Here is a 26,462-nt window from a genome sequence, read left to right on the forward strand (position 1 = left end):
CTTCTTGCAGGCTTTGTTCATTTCTTTTTCTTCTTTTTTCTTTTGGTTTCTCTTCTCGCTTCATTTCATTCATTTGATCCTCAATCGCAGATACTCTTTCTTCCAGTTGATCGAGTCGGTTACTGAAGCTTGTGCATTTGTCACGTATTTCTCGTGTCATGGTTTTCATCTCTTTCATTTCGTTTATGACCTTCTCTGCATTAATTACTCTAGCCATCAATTCTTCCACTTTTTTTTAAAGATTTTTAGTTTCTTTGCGCTGGGTACGTAATTCCTCCTTTAGCTCTGAGAAATTTGATGGACTGAAGCCTTCTTCTCTCATCTCGTCAAAGTCATTCTCCATCCAGCTTTGATCCGTTGCTGGTGATGAGCTGCGCTCCTTTGCCGGGGGAGATGCGCTCTTATTTTTTGAATTTCCAGCTTTTCTGCCCTGCTTTTTCCCCATCTTTGTGGTTTTATCTGCCTCTGGTCTTTGATGATGGTGATGTACTGATGGGGTTTTGGTGTAGGTGTCCTTCCTGTTTGATAGTTTTCCTTCTAACAGTCAGGGCTCTCAGCTGTAGGTCTGTTGGAGATTGCTTGAGGTCCACTCCAGACCCTGTTTGCCTGGGTATCAGCAGCAGAGGCTGCAGAAGATAGAATATTTCTGAACAGCGAGTGTACCTGTCTGATTCTTGCTTTGGAAGCTTCCTCTCAGGGGTGTACTCCACCCTGTGAGGTGTGGGGTGTCAGACTGCCCCTAGTCGGGGATGTCTCCCAGTTAGGCTACTCAGGGGTCAGGGACCCACTTGAGCAGGGAGTCTGTCCCTTCTCAGATCTCAACCTCCGTGTTGGGAGATCCACTGCTCTCTTCAAAGCTGTCAGACAGTCGTTTGTGTCTGCAGAGGTTTCTGCTGCGTTTGTTATTGTTTACTGTGCCCTGTCCCCAGAGGTGGAGTCTACAGAGACAGGCAGGTTTCCTTGAGCTGCTGTGAGCTCCACCCAGTTCGAGCTTCCCAGCAGCTTTGTTTACCTACTTAAGCCTCAGCAATGGCGGGTGCCCCTCCCCCAGCCTCACTGCTGCCTTGCCGGTAGATCACAGACTGCTGTGCTAGCAATATGGGAGGCTCCGTGGGCGTGGTACCCTCCCGGCCAGGTGTGGGATATGATCTCCTGGTGTGCCTGTTTGCTTAAAGCGTAGTATTGGGGTGGGAGTTACCCGATTTTCCAGGTGTTGTGTGTCTCAGTTCCCCTGGCTAGGAAAAGGGATTCCCTTCCCCTTTGCGCTTCCCAGGTGAGGCGATGCCTGGCCCTGCTTCAGCTCTCGCTGGTCGGGCTGCAGCAGCTGACCAGCACCGATCGTCCGGCACTCCCCAGTGAGATGAACCCAGTACCTCAGTTGAAAATGCAGAAATCACTGGTCTTCTGTGTTGCTCGCGCTGGGAGTTGGAGACTGGAGCTGTTCCTATTCGGCCATCTTGCTCCGCCCTCCCCCCGCCAAGCATTCTTATTTCTCTGCAGCCTTGCCAGCATCTATTGCTTCCTGACTTTATAATAATTGCCATTCTCACTGGCGCAAGATGATATCTCATTGTGCTTTTGATTTTGATTTCTCTGATGATCAGTGATGTTGAGGTTTGTTTGGTTTTTTTTTCTTGGATATTTGTTTAAGTTCCTTGTAGATTCTGGATATTAGACCTTTGTAAGATGGATAGATTGCAAAAATTTTCTCCCATTCTATAGGTTGCCTGTTGACTCTGATAACACTTTCTTTTGCTGTGAAGAAGCTCTTTAGTTTCAGTAGATCCCATTTGTCATTTTTGGCTTTTGATACCATTGTTTTTGGTTTTTGAGTTATGAATTCTTTGCCCATGCCTATGTCCTCAATGTTATTGCCTAGGTTTTCTTCTAGGGTTTTTATGGCTTTGGCTTTAACTTTTAAGTCTATAATCCATCTTGAGGTAATTTTTGTATAAGGTGAGAAGAAGAGGTCAAGTTTTAGTTTTCTGCACATGGCTAGCATGTTTTCCCAGCACCATTTACCGAATAGGAGATCCTTTTCCCATTGCTTGTTTTTGTCAGATTTGTCAAAGATCAGATGGCTGTAGATTTGGGGTGTTATTTCTGAGGTCTCTGTTCTGCTCCCTTGGTCTACACATCTGTTTTGTTACCAGTACCACGCTGGGTTTTTTTTTTTTTTTTAACTGCAGTCTTGTAGTATATTTTGGAGTCAGGTAGTGTGACTCTTCCAGCTTTGTTCTTTTTGCTTAGGATTGTCTTGGTTATACAAGGTCTTCTTCAATTCTATATGAAATTTTAAAATTTTTTTGGCAATTCTGTGAAGAATGTCAATGGTAGTTTGATGGAAATAGCATTGAATCTACAAATTACTTTGGGCAGTATGTCCATTTTCATGATATTGATTCTTTTTATCCATGAGGATGGAAAATTTTTCCATTTTTTTGTGTCCTCTCTTATGTCCTTGAGCAGTGGTTTGTAGTTCTCCTTGAAGAGGTCATTCCCATTCCTTGTGAGCTGTATTTCTCGGTATTTTATTCGATTTGTAGCAATTGTGAATGGGAGTTCATTCATGGTTTCACTCTCTGCTTGCCTGTTGTTGGTGTATAGGAATGCTTGTGATTTTTGCACATTGATGTTGTATCCTGAGACTTTGCTGAAGTTACTTATCAGTTCAAAAAGTGTTAGAGGCTGGGTGTGTTGGTTCACTCCTGGAGCCGCAGCATTTTGAAAGGCAAACGGAGGCAGATCACCTGAGGTTAGCAGTTCGAAACTAGCCTGGCCAACATGGTGAAACCCCATCTCCACTGAAAAAAATACAAAAATATTAGCCAGGTGTGGTGGTGCATGTCTGTAGTCCCAACCACTCGAGAGGCTGAAGCAATAGAATCACTTGAACCTGGGAGATGGAGGTTGCAGTTAGCTGAGATCGCACCACTGTGCTCCAGCCTGGGTGACAGAAGGAGTCTCTGTCTCAAAAAAAAAATTTAAAAAAAAAGTTTTTGGGCCAAGATGATAGGGTTTTCTAAATATAAAGTTATGTCATCTGAAAACAGAGACTACTTGACTTCCCCTCTTCCTATTTGTAGGCTTTTTATTTTTTTCTCTTGCTTGATTGCCCTGGCCAGAACTTCCAATAGTATGTTAAGTAGAAGTGGTGAGAGGGGACACACTTGTCTTGTATCGGTTTTCAAAGGGAATTCTTCCAGCTTTTGCCCATTCAGTGTATTGGCTGTGGGTTTGTCATAAATAGCTCTTATTATTTTGAGATACGTTCCATCAACACCTAGTTTGTTGAGAGTTTTTAACATGAAGGGGTGTTGAATTTTATCAAAGGCCTTTTATGCATCTATTGAGGCAATCATGTGGTTTTCGTCTATGTTTCTGTTCCTGTGATGGATTACATTTATTCATTTGCATATGTTCAACAAATCTTCCATCCCAGGGATGAAGAAGTCTTGACCATGATGGATCCGTTTTTTGATGCGCTGCTCAATTTGGCTTCCCAGTATTTTTTGAGGATTTTTGCATCGATGTTCATCGGGGATATTGGCCTGAAGTTTTCTTTTTTTGTTTTGTCTCTGACAGGTTTTGTTATCAGGATAATGCTGCCTTCATAAACTGAGTTAGGAAGGAGTCCCTCTTTTTAAGTTGTTTGGAATAGTTTCAGAAGCAATGGTACCAGCTCCTCTTTGTACTTCTGGTAGAATTTGGGTGTGAATCCATCTGATCCTGGGCTTTTTTGGGGGTTGGTAGGCTATTAATTACTGCCTCAATTTCAGAACTTCTTATTGTATATTCAGAGATTCAATTTATTTCCAGTTTAGTCCTGGTAGGGTGAATGCATCCAGGAATTTTTCCATTTTTTCTATATTTTCTAGTTTATTTGTGTAAAGGTGTTTATAGTATTCTCTGATGTTAGTTTGTATTTTTGTAGGGTCAATGGTGATATCCCCTTTTCATTTTTTAATATGTCTATTTGATTCTTCTCTCTCTTTTTCATTAGTCTAAGTAGCGGTCTATCTATTTTGTAAATCTTTTCAAAAAAGAGCTCCTGGATTCAAGTTTTTTGGAGAGTTTTTCATGTCTGTATCTCATTCAATTCTTCTCTGTTGTTAGTTATTTCTTGTCTTCTGCTAGCTTTTGGATGTGTTTGCTCTTGCCTCTCTAGCTCTTTTAATTGTGATGTTAGGGAGTTGATTTGAGATATTTCTAGCTTTCTGATGTGGGCATTTAGTGCTATAAATTTCCCTCTTAACACTGCTTTAGCTGTATCCCAGAGATTTTGGTATGTTGTCTCTTTGTTCTCACTAGTTTCAAAAAAACTACTTGATTTCTGTCTTAATTTCATTATTTACCCAGGAGTCATTTAGGAGCAGGTTGTTCAATTTCCATGAAATGTTGTGGTTTTGAGTTTCTTAACCTGAGTTCTAATTTGATTGCACTGTGGTCTGAGAGACTGTTATGATTTCAGTTCTTTTGCATTTGCTGAGAAGTGTTTTACTTTCATTTATGTGGCCAATTTTAGAATAAGTGCCATGTGACACTGAGAAGAATGTATATGCTGTTGATTTGGAGTAAAGAGTTCTGTAGACGTCAACTAGGTCCACTTGATCCAGAGCTGAGTTCAGGTCCTGAATATCCTTGTTAATTTTCTGTCTCATTGATCAGTCTTATACTGACAGTGGCGTGTAAAAATCTCTTACTAGTATTGTGTGGGAGTCGATGTCTTTTTGTAGGTCTCTAAGAACTTGTTTTCTGAAACTGGGTGCTCCTGTATTGGGTGCATATATGTTCAGAATTGTTTGATCTTCTTGTTGAATTGTTCCCTTACCATTATGTAATGCCCTACTTTGTCTTTTTTGATCTTTGTTGGTTTAAAATCTATTTTGTCAGAGACTAGGATTGCAATCCCTGCTTTCTTTTCCTTTGCATTTGCTTCGTAAATTTTCCGCCCTTTATTTTGAGCCTGTGTGTGTGTCTTTGCCTGCAAGATGGGGCTGCTGAATACTGCACATCACTGGATCTTGACTCCTTATCTGATTTTCCAGTCTTTCTGTGTCTTTTACGTGAGACATTTAAGGTTAGTATTGTTATATGCAAGTTTGATCCTATCATCATGATGCCATTTGGTTATTCTGTACACTAGTTGATGCAGGTTTTACATAGTGTCATTAATCTTTATAATTTGGTGTGTTTCTGTAGTGTCTGGTACCAGTTTCTCCTTTCCATATTCAGTGCTTCTTTCAGGAAAGAAGGGAAAGCCTGGTGGTAACAAAATTTCTCAGAATTTGCTTGTCTGGAAAGGATTTTATTTCTCCTTCACTTAGGAAAGTTAGTTTGGCTGGATATGAAATTCTGGGTTGAAAATTCTTTTCTTTAAGAATGTTGAATATTGGTCCCCAATCTCTCGTGGCTTGTAGAGTTTCTCCTGAGAAGTTCACTGTTAGTCTGATGGGCTTCCCTTTGTAAGTGACCTGGCCTTTCTCTGTGACTCCCCTTAACATTTTTTCCTGCATTTTGACCTTGGAGAATCTGATGATGGTGTGTCCTGGGTTTGATCTTCTCATGGAGTATCTTAAGGACATTCTCTGTATTTCCTGAATTTACATGTTAGCCTATCTTACTAGATTGGGGAAGTTCTCCTGGGTAAAATTCCTAAGTGGGTTTTCCAACTTATTTCCATTCTCCCCATCTCCTTCTGGTACTCCAGTCAATTGTAGGTTCAAGTGGAGGGGCCAAGATGGCCAAATAGGAACAGCTCCAGTCTGCAACTCCCAGTGAGACCTACACAGAAGGTGGGTGATTTCTGCATTTCCAACTGAGGTATCCAGTTCGTCTTATTGGGGCTGGTTAGGCAGTGGCTCCAAACTGTGGAAGGAGGGCAGAAGCAGGGTGGGGGTCACTTCACCCAGAAAGTACAAGGGCCTGGGGATCTCCCTCCCACCAGCCAAGGGAAGCCATGATGAACTGTGCTACCCAACCAGGTTACTACGCTTTTTCCATGTTTTCTTGCAATCTGCAAATCAGGAGATTCCCTTGTGTGCCTACACCTCAAAGGCCCAGAATTTCAAGCACAAAACTGGGTGGCTGTCTGGGCAGACACTGATCTAGTGGAAGGAGTTTAATTTTTTTATTTTGTACCCCAGAGGTGCCTGGAACTCCAGTGAGACAGAACTGTCTACTCCCCTGGGAAGGGGGCTGAAGCCAGGGAGCCAAGAGATCTCGCTCAGTGGGTCTCACTCCCACAGAGCCCGGTAAGCTAAGAAATACTGGCTTGAAATTCTCGCTGCCAGCCCAGCAGTCTGAAGTCAACCTGGGACGGTCCAGCGTGGTGTGCAGAGGGGTGTTCGCCATTACTGAGGCTTTAGTAGGCAGTTGTACCCTGACAGTGCTAAGGAGGTTGGGAGGTCTGGGCTGGGTGTAACAAAGCAGCTGTGGCCAGACTGCTTCTCTAGATTTCTCTTGACTGGGCAGGGCATCTCTGAAGGAAAGATAACAGTCCCAGTCAGCAGCTTACAGACAAAACCCCCATTTCCCTGGGACATGGCACATGGGGTGAAGGGCGGCTGTGGGTGCAGCTTCAGTGGATTTAATCATTCCTGCCTGTCAGCGCTGAAGAGAGCAGCTGATCCTGACAAGAGGCATTCTCCCAGCACACTGCACCAGCTCTGCTAAGGGACAGACTCCCTCCTCAAGTGAGTGCCTTACTCCACATCTTCCTGACTGGGAGAAACCTCTCAACAGGGCGGACAGATACCTCATACAGGGGAGTTCCAACTGGCATAAGGCTGGTGCCCCTCTGGGATGAAACTTCCAGAGGAAGGAGCAGACAGCAGTCTTTTCTGTTCGGCAGAATAACCAGTTAGAGAAGAACACAATGACCTGATGGAACTGAAAAACACAGCATGAGAACTTCATGAAGCATACACAAATATCAATAGTTGAATTAATCAAGCAGAAGAAAGGACATCAGAGATCGAAGATCAACTTAATGAAATACAGCATGGAGACAAGATTAGAGAAAAATAAAATAAAAAGGAACAAACAAAGCCTCCATGAAATATGGGAGTATGTGAAAAGACCATACCTACGTTTGATTGGTGTACCTGAACGTGATGGGAAGAATGAAACCAAGTTGGAAAACACTCTTCAGGATATTATCCAGGAGAACTTGCCCAACCTAGCAAGAGAGGCCAACATTCAAATTCAGGAAATACAGAGAACACCACAAAGATACTCCTTGAGAAAAGCAACCCAAAAACACGTAATCATCAGATTCACCAAGGCTAAAATGAAGGAAAAAATGTTAAGGGCAGCCAGAGAGAAAGGTCAGGTAACCCACAAAGGGAAGTCCATCAGACTAGCAGTGGATCTCTCTGCAGAAACCCTACAAGCCAGAAGGGAGTGGAAGCCAATATTCAACATTCTTGAAGAAAAGAATTTTCAACCCAGAATTTCCTATCCAGCCAAACTAAGCTTCATAAGCAAAGGAGAAATAAAATCCCATACAGAGAAGCAAATGCTGAGAGATTTTGTCATCACCAGGCCTCCCTTATAAGAGCTACTGAGGGAAGCGCTAAATATGAAAAGGAAAAACTGGTATCAGCCACTGCAAAAACATGCCAAATTATAAACGCCATCGACATAATGGAGAAACTGCATCAACTAATGGACAAAATAAGCAGGTAGCATCAGAAGGACAGGATCAAATTGACACATAACAATATTAACCTGAAATGTAAATGGGTTAAATGCCTCAAATAAAAGACACAGACTGGCAAATTAGATAAAGAGTCAAGACTCATCAGTGTGCTTTATTCAGGAGATGCATCTCACATGCAAAGACACAAATAGGCTATAAATGAAGGGATGGAGGAATATTTACCAAGCAAAATGGAAAGCAAAAAAAAAAAAAAAAAAAAAGAAAAGCAAGAGATGCAATTCTAATCTCTGATAAAACAGACTTTAAACCAACAAACATAAAAAAGACACAGAAGGGCATTACATAATGGTAAGAGGATCAATGCAACAAGAAGAGCTAACTATCCTAAATATCTATACATTCAATACAGCAGCACCCAGATTCATAAAGCAAGTTCTAGAGACATACAAAGAAATTTAGATTCCCACACAACAATAGTGGGAGATATTGACACCCCACCATTAATACTAGACAGATTGACAACACAAATAATTAACAAGGATATTCAGGACTTGAACTCAGCTCTGAACCAAGCAAACCTAATAGACATCCAAAGAACTCTCCACCCCAAATCAACAGAATTTACATTATTCTCAGCACCACATTGCACTTACTCTAAAATTGACCACATAATTGAAAGTAAAACACTCCTCTGCAAATGCAAAAGAATGGAAATCATAACAAACAGTCTCTCAGACCACAATGCAATCAAATTAGAACTCAGGATTAAGAAACTGACTCAAAACCACACGACAAACAGAACAACCTGCTCCTGAATGGCTACTGGGTAAATAACGAAATTGAGGCCGAAATAAATAAGTTATTTGAAACCAATGAGAACAAAGACACAATGTGCCAGAATCTCTGGGACATAGCTACAGCAGTGTTTAGAGGGAAATTTACAGCACTGAATGCCCAGAAGAGGAAGGAGGAAAGATGTAAAATTGACGCCCTAACATGACAATTAAAAGAACTAGAGAAGCAAAAGCAAACAAGTTCAAAAGCTAGCAGCAGACAAGAAATAACTAAGATCAAAGCAGAACTGAAGGAGATAGAGACATGAAAAACCACTAAAATAATTAATGGATCCAGGAACTGGTTTTCTGAAAAGATCAACAAAATATATAGACCACTAGCCAAATTAATAAAGAAGAAAAGAAAGAAGAATCAAATAGATGCAATAAAAAAATAATAAAGGGGATAAAACCACTGATCCCACAGAAATACAAACTACTATCAGAGAATACTATAAACACCTCTATGCAAATAAACTAGAAAATCTAGAAGAAATAGATAAATTCCTGGAAACATACACCCTCCCAAGTCTAAATCAGAAAGAAGTGGAATCCCTGAATAAACCAATAATGAGTTCTGAAATTGAGGCTGTTATTAATAGCCTACCAACCAAAAAAAAGTCCAGGACCAGATGGATTCACACTTGAATTCTACCAGAGGTACAAAGAAGAGCTGGTACCATTCCTTCTGAAACTATTCCAAATAATAGAAAGAGAGTGACTCCTCCCTAACTCATTTTATGAGGCCAGCATCATCCTGATACCAAAACCTGGCAGAGACACAACAACAAAAATTTCAGGACCATATCCCTGATGAACATCGATGCAAAAATCCTCAATAAAATACTGGCAAACCAAATCCAGCAACACATCAAAAAGCTTATCCACCATGATTAAGTCAGATTCATTCCAGGAATGCAAGGCTGGTTCAACATATGCAAATCAATAAACATAATCCAGCATATAAACAGAACCAATGACAAAAACCACATGATTATCTGAATAGATGCAGAAAAGGCCTTAGATAAAATTCAACACCCCTTCATATTAAAAACTCTCCATAAACTAAGTACTGAAGGAACATCTCTCAATATAATAAGAGCCATTTATGACAAACCCACAGCCAATATCATACTGAATGGGCAAAAACTGGAAGCATTCCCTTTGAAAACTGACAAAGGCAAGGATACCCTGTCTCACCACTCATAGTCAACATAATAATGGAAGTTCTGGCCAAGGCAATCAGGCAAGAGAAGAAAATAAAGCGTATTCAAATAGGAAGAGAGGAAGTCAAATTGTCTCTGTTTGCAGATGACATGATTGTATATTTAGAAAACATGGCTCATCTTCACAGCCAAAGATCTCCTTAAGCTGATAATAACTGTAGTAAATTCTCAGTAGACAAAATCAATGTGTAAAAATCACAAGCATTTCTATACATAAATAATAGACAAACAGATAGCCAAATCAAGAGTGAATTCTCATTCACAATTGCTACAAAGAGAATCAAATATCTAGGAATACAACTTACACAAGATGTGAAGGACATCTTCAAGGAGAACTACAAACCACTGCTCAAGAAAATAAGAGAGGACACAAATAAATGGAAAGACATTCCATGTTCATGGATAGGAAGAATCAATATTGTGAAAATGGCCATACTATCCAAAGTAACTTATAGATTCAATGCTATCGTCATCAATCTACCATTGACTTTCTTCACAGAATTGGAAAAAGGTACTTTAAACTTCATGTGGAACCAAAAGAGACCCCATATGGCCAAGACAATCCTAAGAAAAAAGAACAAGGCTGGAGGCATCCTGCTACCTGACTTTAAACTATACCAAAAGGCTACAGTAATCAAAACAGCATGGTCCTGATACCAAAACAGATATATAGACCAATGGAACAGAACAGAGGCCTCTGAAATAACACCACACATCTACAACCATCTGATCTTTGACAAACCTGACAAAAACAAGCAATGGGGAAAGGATTCCCTATTTAATAAATGGTGTTGAGAAAACTGGCTAGCCATATGCAGAAAACTGAAAATGGACCCCTTCCTTACACCTTATACAAAAATCAAGATAAATCAAAGACTTAAATGGAAGACCTAAAACCATAAAAACCCTATAAAAAAACCCAGGAAATACCATTCAAAACATAGGCATGAGCAAATACTTCATGACTAAAACACCAAAACCAATTTCAAAAAAAGCCAAAATTGACAAATGGGATCTGATTAAACTAAAGAGCTTCTGCATAGCAAAAGAAACTCATCAGGGTGAACAGGCCACCTACAGAATGAGAGAAAATTTTTGCAATCTATCTATCTGAGAAAGGGCTGTTATCAAGAATCTAAAAAGAACTTAAACAAATTTACAAGAAAAAAACAAACGACCCCATCAAAATGTGGGTGAATGATATGAACAGACACTTCTCAAAAGAAGACATTTATGCAGCCAGCAAACATGAAAAAAAGCTCATCATCACTGGCCATTAGAGAAATGCAAATCAAAACCACAATGAGACACCATATCACATTAGTTAGAATGGCGATTATTAAAAAGTCAGGAAACAACAGGTGCTGGAGAGAATGTGGAGAAATAGGAACACCTTTATACTGTTTGTGGGAGTGTAAATTAGTTCAACCATTGTGAAAGACAGTGTGGTGATTCTTCAAGGATCTAGAACCAGATATACCATTTGATCCAGCAATCCCATTACTGGATATATACCCAAAGGACTATAAATCATTCTACTATAAGGACTCATGCACATGTATGTTTATTGTGGCATTGTTCACAATAGCAAAGACTTGGAACCAACCCAAATGTTCATTAATGATAGACTGGATAATGAAAATGTGGCACATATAGACCATGGAATACTATGCAGCCATACAAATAGATGAGTTCATGTCCTTTTCAGGGACATGGGCAAAGCTGGAAATCATCTTTCTCAGCAAACTAGCACAAAATATAAAATCAAACACTGCATGTTCTCACTCATAAGTGGAAGTTGAAAAACTAGAACACGTGGACACAAGAAGAGGAGCATCACACACCAGGGCCTGTCTTGGGGTGGGAGCCCAAGTGGGGGATAGCATGAGGAGAAATACTTAATGTAGATGATGGGTTGATGGGTGCAGCAAACCACCTTGGCACATGTACACCTATGTAACAAACCTACATGTTCTGCTGTTGTACCCCAGAACCTAAAGTGTAATAAAAAAAAAATCATACTCAGTTAAAAGCAAAGTCATAAGAGAAGGAAGGGAAAAATAACCAAATGCAATAAATAGAAAAAGTTACAAATGCTATAGATTGCATTCAACTATATTAATATTCATTTTAAATGTGGGTGGTCAAACACTGTGGTTAAAAGACAGAGATTGTCAAAATGCATAAAACATAAAGGGATTGAGGAGTATATAACTCCCAACACAAAGCTGAAGTAACTATGCTAATTTAAGATGAAGCTTTTAGGACAGAAAAGATTATCAGATATAAAGAAGAACATAGCAAGATAATAAAGGAGTCAATTCTCCAAGAAGACATAATAATTCCAAACATGTATTCATCTAACAAGAGAGCATCAAAATGCATGAGCCAAAACTGATTTTAAAAACCTGTTTGAGCCACCTTGCCTGCACCCGCCTAGAGCCAGCGGTTCTCCAAGCTCCCAGAATCCAGCGAGACGTGCCGCACACTAACGGAGGGGACATGGGCAGAGCAGTGGTGGCCAGGCTCGGGCTGGGGCTGTTGCTGCTGGCACTGCTCCTACCCATGCAGTTTTATTCTAATCAAACAGCTGTTGTAACCGTTTCAAGTAACTCCTCCCAGAGTACTTCGGCTTCCCCAAATCCAGCTAATGCCACCACCAAGGCAGTGGTGGTGCCCTGCAGTCAATAGCTAGTTTCTTCGTGGTCTCACTCTCTCTTCTACATTTCTACTGTTAAGAGACTCAGGCCAAGAAACATCTGTACTTCCCCATCTTCCAAATCCAATCCAAATGGCTTCTGGAAGTCCAATGTGGCAAGGAAAAAACAGGTCTTCATAGAACCTACTAATTCTACATGTTTTATTGACACAGAAAATGTTGACAATCCCAAATTTGTTTAGTTTGAAGAACATGTTAGAGGTTTGACTAGATAATGGATGCCAATATTAAATCTGCTGGAGTTTCACTTACAAGATGAAGGAGAGGCAACATCCAAAATAGTTAACACGTGGTTTCCTTGAATGTGGCTTAAGAAATATGGACATTTAATGTTACCTTAAAAATAAAAATAAAAATTTTGATTATGGAATGGAGATTCAGTTTTCATTTGGTTCATTAATTCTATAAGTCCATAAAACAGGTAATATAAAAAGCTTCCATGATTCTATTTATATGTACATAAGGAGGAACTTCCAGATATTACTGTAAATCCTCAATGTACTGTTTCAACAGCACTAATTTTATGCTGATATACTCTAGACTAAGTATTACATTCTTGGGTTATCACTGTTCTCTTGGGAACTGAGCTTACTCTCCTCTTGAGGCTTTGGATTTGGCATTGCATTTGATCTTTTATTTAGTAATTTGGCATGTGCCGGGAAAATAATGAATTAGAATCTACCCCCAGGTCCAAGCATTCTGAGTAACTCTTGATTATCCATACAGAGTCAAACAGTAGGCATTTCCTATCACCTATTTCCATTCAACAAGAGCACTACATTCATTTAGCTAAACTGATTCCAAAGAGCAGAATTGCATTGACTGCGACTAATTTCAAAATGCTTTTTATTTCTGCATATGTTAAATATTCTTTACAATTAAAAAAATAATCTGTTTTGAAGGTAAAATTTAAAATCATGAAATTAAAAAGGCAAAAATGTAAAGGAGTCAAAACTATAAATCAAATATTTGGGAAGTGAAGACTGGAAGCTAATGTGCATTAAATTCACAGAAACTTCTATACTCTTTTTGTATGTACTTATTAAAAAAAACTATGGATCAGAATCACTACATTTGGAACACTTTTTGTTATCAGTCAATATTTTTAGATAGTTAGAACCTGGTCCTAAGCCTAAAAGTGGCCTTGAGTCTACAATAAATTTTTTACAACTGCCTCAACACACAGAAACCTTTTAAAAAATAGACGCTCCCCAAAGTCTTTTTTTCGCATGGTCACACACTGATGCTTAGCTGTTCCAGTAGTCTAATATGGCCACAATAGTCTTGATGACCAAAGTCATTTTCTTCCACTGTTAGAAAACTACATGGGAACAAACAGATCGAACAGATCTGAAGCTACTGTGTGCATAAATGAACACTCTTTTGCTTCATTCCAGAATGCTGAACATCTATTTTGGATTGTATATTGTGTTTGTGTATTTATGCTTTCATTCATAGTAACTTCCTATGTTATGGAATTGATTTGCATTGAACACAAACTGTAAGTAAAAAGAAAGCAATGGCTGAAAGAATTAAAAAAAAAAAAAAGCTATCTGAAAAGATTAATAAACTGTTAAGCATCTAGCCAAGCTAACCAACAAATAAAGAATGAAGGTATGAATTAGCCATACCAGATATAATAGACGGTTCATCACTACTGATCCTGTGAACATTAAAAGGATAATAAAAGATACTGACAATAATCCCGTACCTTCAAATTTAATTGCTTAGGTAAAACGAATCAATCTCTTGAAAAACACAAACTACCCGAGGATCTGGCAAGATGGCCGATAAGGAACAGCTCCAGTCTGCAGCTCCCAGCGAGACCAACACAGAAGGCACGTGATTTCTGCATTTTCAACTGCATTTTCAACTGAACCCAGTTCATCTCGTTGGAACTGGTTAGACAGTGGGTGCAGCCCACTGAGGGTGAGCAGAAGCAGGGTGGGGCATTGCCTCACCTGGGAAGTGCAAGGAGCCAGGGAACTCCCTCCCCAAACCAAGGGAAACCATGAGGGACTGTACTATCCAGTCCGGATACTACTCTTTTCCCACAGTTTTTGCAATATGCAGATGAGGATATTTCCTTGTGTGCCTACATCACCAGGGTCCTAGGTTTCATGCACAAAACTAGGTAGCTGTTTGGGCAGACACTGAGCTAGCTGCAGGAGTTTATTTTCATACCAAAGTGGTGCCTGGAACCCCAGGGAGACAGATCCATTCACTCCCCTGGAAAGAAGGTTGAAGCCAGAAAGTCAAGTGATCTCACTCACCGGGTTCTGCTCCCATGGAGCCCAGCAAGCTAAGAACTATTGGCTTGAAATTCTCACTGCCAGCACAGCAGTCAGAAGTCGACCTGTGATGATCAAACTTGGTGGGGGAAGGTGCGTCTGCCATTACTGAGGCTTTAGTACGTGGCTTTCCCCTGACAGTGCTAAGGAGGCTGGGAGGTTTGGGCTGGGCATGGCAAAGCAGCTGCGACCAGACTGCTTCTCTAGATTTCTCTTGACTGGGCAGAGCATCTCTGAAGGAAACATTAACAAAATAGATAAACAGATAGATAAACTAATAAAGAAGAAAGGAGAGAAGAATCAAATATACGAAATAAAAAACGGTAAAGGGGATATCACCACTGATCCCATAGAAATACAAACTACCATCAGGAAATACTATAAACACCTCTACACACATAAATTACAAAATCTAGAAGAAATGGATAAATTCCTGGACACATATAGCCTCCCAAGAATAAACTAGAAAGAAGTCGAATCCCTGAATAGACCAGTAACAAGTCCTGAAATTGAGGCAGTAATTAATAGCCTACCAACGAAAAAAAGCCCAGGACTGGAAGGATTCACACCCTAATTCTACCAGAGGTACAAAGAGGAGCTGGTACCATTCCTTCCGAAACTATTCCAAACAATAGAGAGTGACTCCTCCCTAACTCATTTTATGAGGCCACCATCATCCTGATACCAAAATCTGGCATAGACACAACTAAAAAAGAAAATTTCAGGCAAATATCCCTGATGAACATCAATGTGAAATCCTCAATAAAATACTGGCAAACTGAATCCAGCAGCACATCAAAAAGCTTATCAACCATGAGAAAGTCATCTTCATCTCTGGGATTCAAGACTGGTTCAACATACGCAAATCAATAAACATAATCCATCACATAAACAGAAGCGATGACAAAAACCACATGATTATCTTAATAGATGCAGAAAGGCCTTAGATAAAATTCAACACCTCTTCATGCTAAAAACTCTCAATAAACTAGGCATTGATGAAACATATCTCAAAATAATAAGAGCTATTTATGACAAATGCACAGCCTATATCATACTGAATGGTCAAAAACTGGAAGCATTCCCTTTGAAAACCGGCACAAGACAAGGATGTGCTCTCACCACTCCTACTCAACATAGTATCGGAAGTTCTGGCCGGGGCAAACAGGCAAGAGAAAGAAATAAAGCGTATTCAAATAGGAAGAGAGGAAGTCAAATTGCCTCTGTTTGCAGATGACATTATTGTATATTTAGAAAACTCCACCCTCTCAGCCCCAAATCTCCTTAAGCTGATAAGCAACTTCAGCAAAGTATCAGGAGACAAAATCAATGTGCAAAAATCACAAGTATTCCTATACATAAATAATATACAAACAGACAGCCAAATCAAGAGTGCATTCCCATTCACAATTGCTACAAAGAGAATAAAATACCTAGGAATACAACTTACAAGGGACAATAATAACCTCTTCAAGGAGAACTAAAAACCACTGCTCAAGGAAATAAGAGAGGACATAAACAAATGGAAGAATATTCCATGCTCATGGATAGGAAGAATCGAGATCGTGAAAATGGCCCTACTATCCAAAGCAATTTATAGATTCAATGCTCTTCCCATCAAGCTACCACTGACTTTTCTCACAGAATTAGGGAAAACTACTTTAAATTTTGTATGGAACCAAAGAAGAGCCCATATAGCCAAGACAATCCTAAGCAAAAAGAACAAAGCTGGAGGCATCATGCTACCTGACTTCAAACTATACTACGAGGCTACAGTAACCAAAACAGCATAGTACTGGTACCAAAACAGATATATAGACCAATGAAACAGAACAGAGACCCCAAAAATAACATCCCACATCTACAACCATCTGATCTTTGACAAACCTAACAGAAACAAGGAATGGGGAAATGATTCCCTATTTAATAAATGGTGCTGGAAAACTGGCTAGCCATATGCAGAAAACAGAAACTGGACACCTTTTTCACACCTTATACAAAAATCAACTCAAGGTGGATTAAAGACTTAAACCTAAAACCTAAAACCATAAAAACCCTGGAAGAAACCTAGGCAGTACCATTCAGGACATAGGCATGGGTGAACACTTCATGACTAAAACCCCAAAACCAATTTCAACAAAAGTCAAAATTGACAAATGGATCCAATTACGCCAAAGAGCTTCTGCACAGCAAAAGAAACTATCATCAGCGTCAACAGGCACCCTACAGAATGGGAGAAAATTTTTGCAATCTATCCATCTGACAAAGGGCTAATATCCAGAATCTACATGGAACTTACACACATTTACAAGGAAAAAACAACCCCATCAAAAAGTGGGCAAAGAATACAAAAGGACACTTCTCAAAAGAAGGCATTTATGTGGTCAACAAACATGAGAAAAAGCTCATCATCACTGATCATTAGAGAAATGCAAATCAAAACCACAATGAGATACTATCTCACGTCAGTTAGAATGGTGACGATTAAAAGGTCAAAAAACAACAGATGCTGGCGAGGCTGTGGAGAAATAGGAATGCTTCTACACTGTTGGTGGGAGTGTAAATTAGTTCCACCATTGGGGAAGACAATGTGGTGACTCCTCAAGGATCTACAACCAGAAATACCATTTGACCCATTTATCCCATTACTGGGTATACACCCAAAGGATTATAAATCATTCTATTATAAAGAAACATGCATATGTATGTTTATTGCAGCACTATTTACAAAGACTTGGAATCAATCCAAATGCCCATAACTGATAGACTGGATAAATAAAATGTGGCATATATACACCATGGAATACTGTGCAGCCATAAAAAAGAATGAGTTCATGTCCTTTGTAAGGACATGGATGAAGTTGGAAACCATCATTCTCAGAAAACTAACAAGGGAACAGAGAATCAAACACCACATGTTCTCATCCATAAGTAGGAGTTGAATAATGAGAACACACGAACACAGGGAGCGGAACATCATACACTGGGGCCTGTCAGGGGATAAGGAGCAAGGGGCAGGAGAGTATTAGGACAAACACTTAATGCATGTGGGGTTTAAAACCTAGATGACAGGTTGAAAGGTGCAGCAATCCACCATGGTACATCTATACATATGCAATAAACGTGCATATTTTACACATGTATCTCAGAACTTAAAGTAAAAATAAATAAATCAAAGACATAAATGTCAAACCAAAAACCACTAAAAATCCTAAAAGAAAACCTAGTCTATGTCATTCAGGACATAGGCATGGGCAAAAACTTCATGACTAAAACATCAAAAGCAGTTGCAACAAAAGCCAAAATTGACAAATGGGAACTAATTAAATTAAAGAGCTTCTGCACAGTAAAAGAAACTATCATCAGAGTGAATATGCAACCTACAGAATGGGAGAAAATTTTGTAACCTATCCATCTGACAAAGGCCTAGTATCCAGAATCTAGAAGGAACTTAAACAAATTTACCAGAAAAAAAAAACGCAGACAACCTTATCAAAAAGTGGGCAAAGGATATGAACAGACACTTCTCAATAGAAGACATTATGTGGCCAACAAACATATGAAAAAAAGCTCATCATCACTGGTCATTAGAGAAATGCAAATCAAAACCACAGTGAGATACCATCTCATGCCAGTTAGAATTGCTATCATTAAAAAGTCAGGAAACAACTGATGCTGGTGAGAATGTGGAGAAATAGGAACGCTGTTACACTGTTGGTGGGAGTGTAAATTAGTTCAATCATTGTGGAAGACAGTGTGGCAATTCCTCAAGGACCTACAACCAGAAATACCATTTGACCCAGCAATCCCATTACTGGGTATATACCCAAAGGATTATAAATCACTCTACTATGAAGACACATGCACATTGTTTGTTTATTGCAGCACTATTTACAATAGCAAAGATTTGGATCCAAATCAAATACCCATCAATGGTAGGCTGGATAAAGAAAATCTGTCACACATACACCATGGAATACTATGCAGCCACAAAGAAGAATGGGTTCATGTCCTTTGTGGGAACATGGATGAAGCTGGAAGCCATCATTCTCAACAAACTAGCACAGGAACAGAAAACTAAACATCACATGTTCTCACTCATAAGTGGGAGCTGAATAATGAGAACACATGGACACAGGGAGGGGAACATCACACACCAGTGCCTGTCGGCAGGTGGGGGGCAGGGGATGGGAGAGCATTAGGACAAATACCTAATTCATTCAGGGCTTACAACCTAGATGATGGGTTGATAGGTGCAGCAAACCACCATGGCACACGTGTACCTATGCAACAAACCTGCACGCTCTGCACATGTATCCCAGAACTTAAAGTAAAAAAAGAAAAAAGAAATAAAAAAAAGGAAAGGCCACACACAAAACGAACATAACTATAGTTCCAGATGGGTAATTCAGAACCAATAGAACAAAGACAAATGTAGCCCTATTAGCTTTAGCCCAGCTCATCCATAATTCAAATGAGCCACAGAAGTCTACTCTAAGTGCCTCCAAAAAATCAAATAAGGTGTTAATAACTACTAATCCACATGCAAATCAGTTAGCATAGTTTTTCCTGGACTTGTCTGCTCTTGGGTAGACTTTCATTTCCTGTTGGATTTAGATTGATCAATTCTTGGGAAAACTATGAAAATAAAATGTTTTAGTAAGCACACACACAAAAAATAAAACAAAAATAGGCTGGGCGCGGTGACTCAAGCCTGTAAATCCAGCACTTTGGGATGCCGAGACGGGCGGATCACGAGGTCAGGAAATCGAGACCATCCTGTCTAACATGGTGAAACCCCGTCTCTACTAAAAACTACAAAAAACTAGCCAGGCGAGGTGACCCGCGCCTGTAGTCCCAGCTACTCGGGAGGCTGAGGCAGGAGAATGGCATAAATCCGGGAGGCGGAGCTTGCAGTGAGCTGAGATCCGGCCACTGCATTCCAGCCTGGGCGACAGAGGGAGACTCCATCTCAAAAATAATAATAATATAAATAAATAAATAAAAATTTTAAAACTCTCAACAGATTCAGTATAGAGAGAATGTACATCAACACAATAAAGGCCATATATGAAAAACCCACAGCTAATATCACACTAAATAGTGAAAAGCTGAAAGCTTTCCCTCTAAGATCAGTAACAAGACAACGGTGCCCAGTGTCAACACATCTTTTTTACATAGTACTGGAAGCTTTATTCAGAGCAATCAGGCAACAACAACAACAACAAAAACAAAACAAAACAAAAATCCCAATATGAAAGAAAAAAGTAAAAGTGTCTTTATTTACTCTTTGCTCTAACAGATGATATATCTATATAACCCAAATATTTCACCACAAAACTGTTGGAACTGATCAATAAATTCAGTAAAGTTGGAAGATACAAAATCAACATGCAAAAATAAGTACCATTTCTGTATCCTAATAAAGAAATATTGGAAAAGGAAATTAGGAAAACAATCCTATTTACAATAGCAACAAAATAAATAAAATACCTAGGTCTAAATTTGACCAAGAAGGTGAAAGAATTATACTGAACCTATAAAGCAATGACTAAAGAAATGGAAGAAAACAAATAAATTAGAAAATATCCCATGTTTATGTATTGGAAGAGCTAATATTGTTAAAACGGCCATGTCACCCAAAGTAGTCTACAGATTTAATGCAATCTTTATTAAAATTCAAATGTCATTTTTCACAGAAATAAGAAAAAATTCTTAAATTTGTATGGAATCACAAAAGACCTCAAGTAGCCAAAACAATCTTAAGCAAAAGGAAGAAAGCTGTAGGCATCACACTCCCTGATTTCAAACTCTAATACGAGACTATAGCAATCAAAACAGCTTGATATTGGCATAAAAACAAACACATAGACTAATGGAACAGGATCATAGCCCAGAAATAAACCCATACATTTATGGCCAATTTATTTTTGACAAAGATGCCAATAACACACAATGGAGAAAAGACAGTCTCTTCAAACAGTTGTGTTGGGAAAACTGTTTATCTACATGCAAAAGAATGAAATTGGATCTTTATTTCGCATCATATGCAAAACTCAACTCAAACCACTAAAGACTTAAATATAAGACCCAAAACTATGAAAATACTATGAGAAAACATAGGAGGAAAGCTCCACAACATTGGTGTGAACAATGATATTTTCAGTATGATCCCGAAAGAACAGACAACAAAAGCAAAAATAGACAAATTGAATGACATCAAATTAAAAAACTTCTGCACAAGAAAGGAAATAATTATCAGAGTAAAAAGACAGCCCATAGAATGGAAGAAAACATTAACAAACCATGCAGCTCATAAGGCGTTAACATCCAAAATATATAAAGAACTCAAACAACTCAATAGCAGAAAAACAAACAAAAAAAACCTAATTAAAAAGTGGACAAAAGGCTTGAATAAACATTCTCAAAAGAATGCATACAAATGGCAAACAGGAACATTCAAAAAAAGAATAAGCATAGCTAATCACTAGGATAAATGCAAATTAAGATTATAATGAGATATATCCTCACACATGTTAGAATGGCTTTCTACAAAAGATGAAAGATAAACATGGCAAGGATACAGAGGAAAGAAAATTCTTGACATTTTTGGTAGGAATGTAAATTAGTAAAATGATTATGGAATACAGTATGGAGTTTTCTCAAAAAACTAAAAATAGAACTACCATATGATCCAAGAATCCCACTTCTGTGTGTTTATCCAAAGGAAATGAAATCTGTAATTCGAAAGGGTTGCTGCACTTCTATGTGTATTACAGCATTATTCATAATAGCCAATATATAGATGAAACTTAAGTGTCCATCAGTGGATAAAATGAATAAAGAAAACGTGGTATACATATACACAATGTAATACTTATTGGCCTTTAAAAATTAAGGGAATTCTGTCATTTGTGACTGTGTGGAAGAGCCTGGAGGACATTATGCTAAGTAAAATAAGCTAGGCACAGAAAAACGAATACCACATAATCTCATTTATATGTAATTTCTGTACAATTGAACTCATAAAAGTAGACAGTAGAATGATATTTATCAGAGTCTGGAAGGGGAGTGATGGAGGGAGTGAGGACTTCTTGGTCAAAGGGTACAAAGTTGCAGATAGACAGAAGGAAGATGTTTTGAGATCTATTACACAGCAGGTTAATCATGATCAATAATAATGTATACAGTCACGCATCACTTAATTACAGGGATACTTTCTGAGAAACATGTCATTAGGTGATTTCGTCATTATGTGAACATCATAGAGTTTACTTACACAAATCTACTTGGTATAGCCTACTATGCACCTACGCTATGTAAAATAGCCTATTGCTCCTAGACTATAAAGCTGTACACATTGTGAGTATACTGATTACTGTAGGCAATTGTAACATCATGATAAGTATTTGTGTATCTAAACACATCTAAACATAGAAAAGGTTAAGTTAAAATACTATAATATAATTTTATGAAGACACCATCATACATGTACTTCACTGTTAACCAAAAAATCATTATGTGATATATGATTATATTTCAAAATACTAACAGAGTACATTTCAAATGCCTCACCATAAAAATTAAATGAAGTGAGTGATAGAAATGTTAATTAGCCAGATTTAATCATTCTATGTTATATACATATATCAAAACATCATATTGTACTCAATACATGTATACAATTATGATTTGTCAACTAAAAATAATATCAATGTGTAAATTAAAAACACACAGGTCAAGAAAGAAATCAAAAGAAAAATTAGAAAGTATTTCTTGCTGAATGAAAATTAAAATACATCTCAAACTGTGTGGGATGCCACTAAATCAATATTTAGAGAAAACTTATAGACTATTTCAGAAACCAAGAAAAGACTGAAATCAATTATCTCAGCCTCCACCTTAAGAAACGAGAGAAAAAAAAAGAAAACCTAAAGTGAGCAAAAGGAAAGAAAATAATAAAACAGATAAGAGAACAACCAATGAAATATTTTATTTTAATGGAGAAAATTGACAAAACTGAAATCTGGGTTTTTAAAAACTCCACAAAGTCAATCGATTAATTGATAACATGTGTTACATTACTGTAGCATTTGGCATATGGCTTTTTTCCCTGAGCATAAAGTTGTTTAGATCCATCCAAGTTGTTGCATGTATTAACAACACATTCCTTTTTATTGCTGAGTGGTACTCCACTGTAGGGGTTTACCGTTATCTGTCAATTGAATCTGAGGGAAATTTGGGTCTTTGCCAATTTTTCTTGCCTATGGTTGTCTAATTGGTCCAGCATCATTTGTTGAAAAAGTTATGCTTCCTGATTTGAATTGGTTTTGTACTGTTGTGAAAAATCATTCCATTGATTCATGTGTGTATGTCTCCACCAATACTATACAGTCTTGATTACTGTACCAATCTCAATATTAGATAAAGTGATTATTCCCACTTTATGTTTCTTTTTGAAATTGTTTAGCTATTCTAGATACTTTGCTTTTTTGTATAAATTTTATAATAAAGTTGTATATATCTACAAACAAAAACTTTGCTGGGATTTTGATAGAAATTATGTGAAATCTATAGATTAACTTCAGGAGATTTGGCATCTTGACTATATTGTCTTTTAATTCATAAACATTTTATATATATATCCATTTATTTGGATCTTCTTTTATTTTCTTTATCAGAAATTTCTAATTTTCAACATACAGAGCCTATACATGCTTTGTTAGAATTATACTTAATTCATTTTGAGAGTGACTGCACATGGTGTCACATATTAAATTTCCATTTCCATATATCAATTGCTAAAATATAAAAACTTGATTGGCTTTTGTGTGTTGATCTTGTACCCTGTGACCTTGATAAACTCACCTGCTAGTTATAAGAGTTTTGGGTGTATTCTGTGGGATATTTATGTAAATAACCATGTCATTTGCAAATTGTGACAGTTTTATTCTTTTCTTTCCAATCTGTATGCCTTTTATTTCTTTTCCTTGACTTACTTCATTGGCTAGAATTTTCAGCACTATTTTGAATAGGAGTGGTTAATTAAGATATCTTTGTTTTATTCTAGAGCTTAGGGGGAAAGAATTAAGCCTTTCACCATTAATTATAATGTTAGCCGTAAGTTTTAAAAACACTCTATCAAGGTAAGGAAGTTTCTCTCTAATCCTAGCTTGTTGAACAATTTTTTTCTTCATGAACGACTGTTGGATTTTTTCTTTTTTTTTTTCCCCCCCCCTTAAATAGCTGTTTATTTGGCAGTGTGCTGGAAAGGGTGATGGACTTAGCATTCACAGACGACACCATACACCACTGTCACGAGGGAGGCAAGAGCGCGGGCAAGCCAGTCTGGAGCCCCGAGAGGCCCCCTCTTCAAGAGTGGGAGGGGGCGGGGCCTGGAGTGTTGGGGGCAGCCTGGGAACACCTCCGCTTAATAGGCGTGGTTAGAGACGAAGAGGGACTCGCTAGCAGCAGCTCCGGCATGACCGCTCGGGGTGTACTTTCCTTGACAGGCAAGGCTGTTGGCCAGGGCTCGCTTGACGTACTCCTCCTGTGCAGCCTTCAGGTTCTCCTTCTTCCCACCCCAGGCCTTCAGGGCAGAGGCCTGCAGGGCTCGGCCATAAGAGAAGGTCAGGGCCCAGGGCTTCAGCAGGGGGCACTTGTTAATGGCATTGAGGTTGATGGATGCCTCCTCCTCACTCTGGCCTCCAGACAGGAAGGTGATCCCAGTGACAGCCGGGGGAACTGTGCGGCGCAGCGCTGTGACGGTCGCCATGGCAATCTCCTCATGAGAAAACTTCTGGGTGCAAGCGTGGCCTGGGGTGACCATATTGGGCTTCAGCAAGGTGCCTTCCAGGTAGATGTGGTGGTCGCTCAGAGCCTTGTAGACAGCAGCCAGCACCTTCTTGGTCACATACTGGCAGCGCTTCAAGTCATGGTCCCCATCAGGGAGGATCTCAGGCTCCACGATGGGCACAATGCCATTCTGCTGGCAGATGCTGGCATAACGGGCCAGGACATTGGCATTTTCCATGATGGCGAGGGCTGAGGGGGTGTGTTCCCCAATTTTCAGCACACAACGCCACTTGGCGAAGTCAGCTCCATCCTTCTTGTACTGGGCACAGCGCTCAGACAGCCCATCCAACCCTTGGGTGGTAGTCTCGCCATTTGTCCCTGCCAGGGGAACCACGCCCTTGTCTACCTTGATGCCCACAACACCGCCCTTGGATTTTATAACTTGGGGGAAGGGACGACCATTATCCGCCTTCTGGTAGAGTGTCTCGTGGAAGAGGATGACACCCCCAATGCAGGGGTTCACACGGTCGTCAGCTGTCAGCAGCAGCTGGCGGTAGAAGCGCCGGTTCTCCTCGGTGTTCTCGGTGCCAATGGACTGCAGCCTCTTTGGCAATGCTCCCAGTGGACTCATCTGCAGCCAGGATGCCCTTGCCGGGTGCCACGATGCGGTGAGCGACGTCAGACAGCTCCTTCTTCTGCTCCGGGGTCAGCGCTGGATATTGGTAGGGCATGGTGCTGGTGGTAGCAAGTTCCTGGCACAGAAGAGGGGCGGGTGTGCAGGGTGCGGCGGCAGAGGGCGGCGGGCTGGCGAGTGGACTCAGGGAGCGAACGCGGCACTCCTCACCAGGACCCCTTCTGCCTGGATTTTTTCAAATGCATCTCTGCATCAATTAATATGATTACGTTTTTTTTCTTGTTTAGCCTGCTGACATTGTAAATTACACTGATTAATTTTTTTAATATTCAACTAGAATTACAGCCTCTGGAAAAAAATCTACTTGGTCGTGTTGTAAAATTATGTATAGACATAGCTAGATTCTGTTTTGTAACTGAAAGGACACAAAGATAGATGTGTACCCGCCCCCCACCCGCTACACCCTTGTTCTGCTCTCTAATCTTTGCACATACCAGAGATTTCGTAAGTTCTGTGAGTACCTGGTTTTCTGCACGTACCAGAGATTTTGTTTTGCACATACCAGAGATTTTGTAAGTTCTGAGGCAAGGTCACAAGACGTGTTTAAGTAAGATAAACTCTTGCTGCCATAAACCTGCTCTCCCGCCTCAAAGTTTGAACCAAAATATCAGAAATGGCAGGAACCAATCATAGTTAGCCAAATCGCCTTGTTCAAACACTAGCCAATCATATATCTGATTTGTATAATAACTCTATGCCCACTTTTCTTAGACTATATAACATTGTTCGGAGCTGAGTGGGGGAGCTCTCCTGCCCGTCTCGTTTCAGGAGCGAGGGAGAGTTCCAGGTTCGAACCTGTAATAAAGATCCTTGCTGCTTAGCTTTGACTCTGGACTCTGGTGGTCTTCTTCGGGGAATAAACGGTCTGGGCATAACATAACAACTTGGTAGATTTTTGTGTAAATCTGTGAGAGATATTTATCTGTAATTTTCTTCTTCTATACTTTCTTTGTTCAGTTATGGTATTAGAAAAACACTGGCCTCGTAAAATGAATTGTAAAGTGATCCTTCACTTTTTATTTTGAGTAAGAAATTGTGTAAAATTGGTGTTAATTTTTCTTCAAATATTTGGTAGGATTTTCTGGTGGCATTATCTGTGCCTGGGGATGGTTTTAGAAGGGTTTTAACTGTAATTTAATTTTTAAATAGTTCTAGGACTATTTTAATTATTTATATCCTATTGGTTGGCTTTTGGTAGTTTGTAGCTTTTAAGTAACTGCTGTATTTTATTAAGTTGTCTA

General features: G+C 39.3%; 1 pseudogene across 1 annotated transcript; it reads right to left on the bottom strand.

The window, feature by feature from the left end:
• Positions 1-23,935: 23,935 nt before the first annotated feature.
• On the bottom strand, positions 23,936-25,346 carry LOC706246 (fructose-bisphosphate aldolase A pseudogene; annotated as a pseudogene). Its single transcript, XR_011548.5, has one exon. The product of XR_011548.5 is annotated as a fructose-bisphosphate aldolase A pseudogene (transcript).
• Positions 25,347-26,462: the final 1,116 nt, after the last annotated feature.

The sequence above is a fragment of the Macaca mulatta genome, chromosome X (assembly GCF_049350105.2).
Source record: "Macaca mulatta isolate MMU2019108-1 chromosome X, T2T-MMU8v2.0, whole genome shotgun sequence".
Lineage (NCBI taxonomy): Eukaryota > Metazoa > Chordata > Mammalia > Primates > Cercopithecidae > Macaca > Macaca mulatta.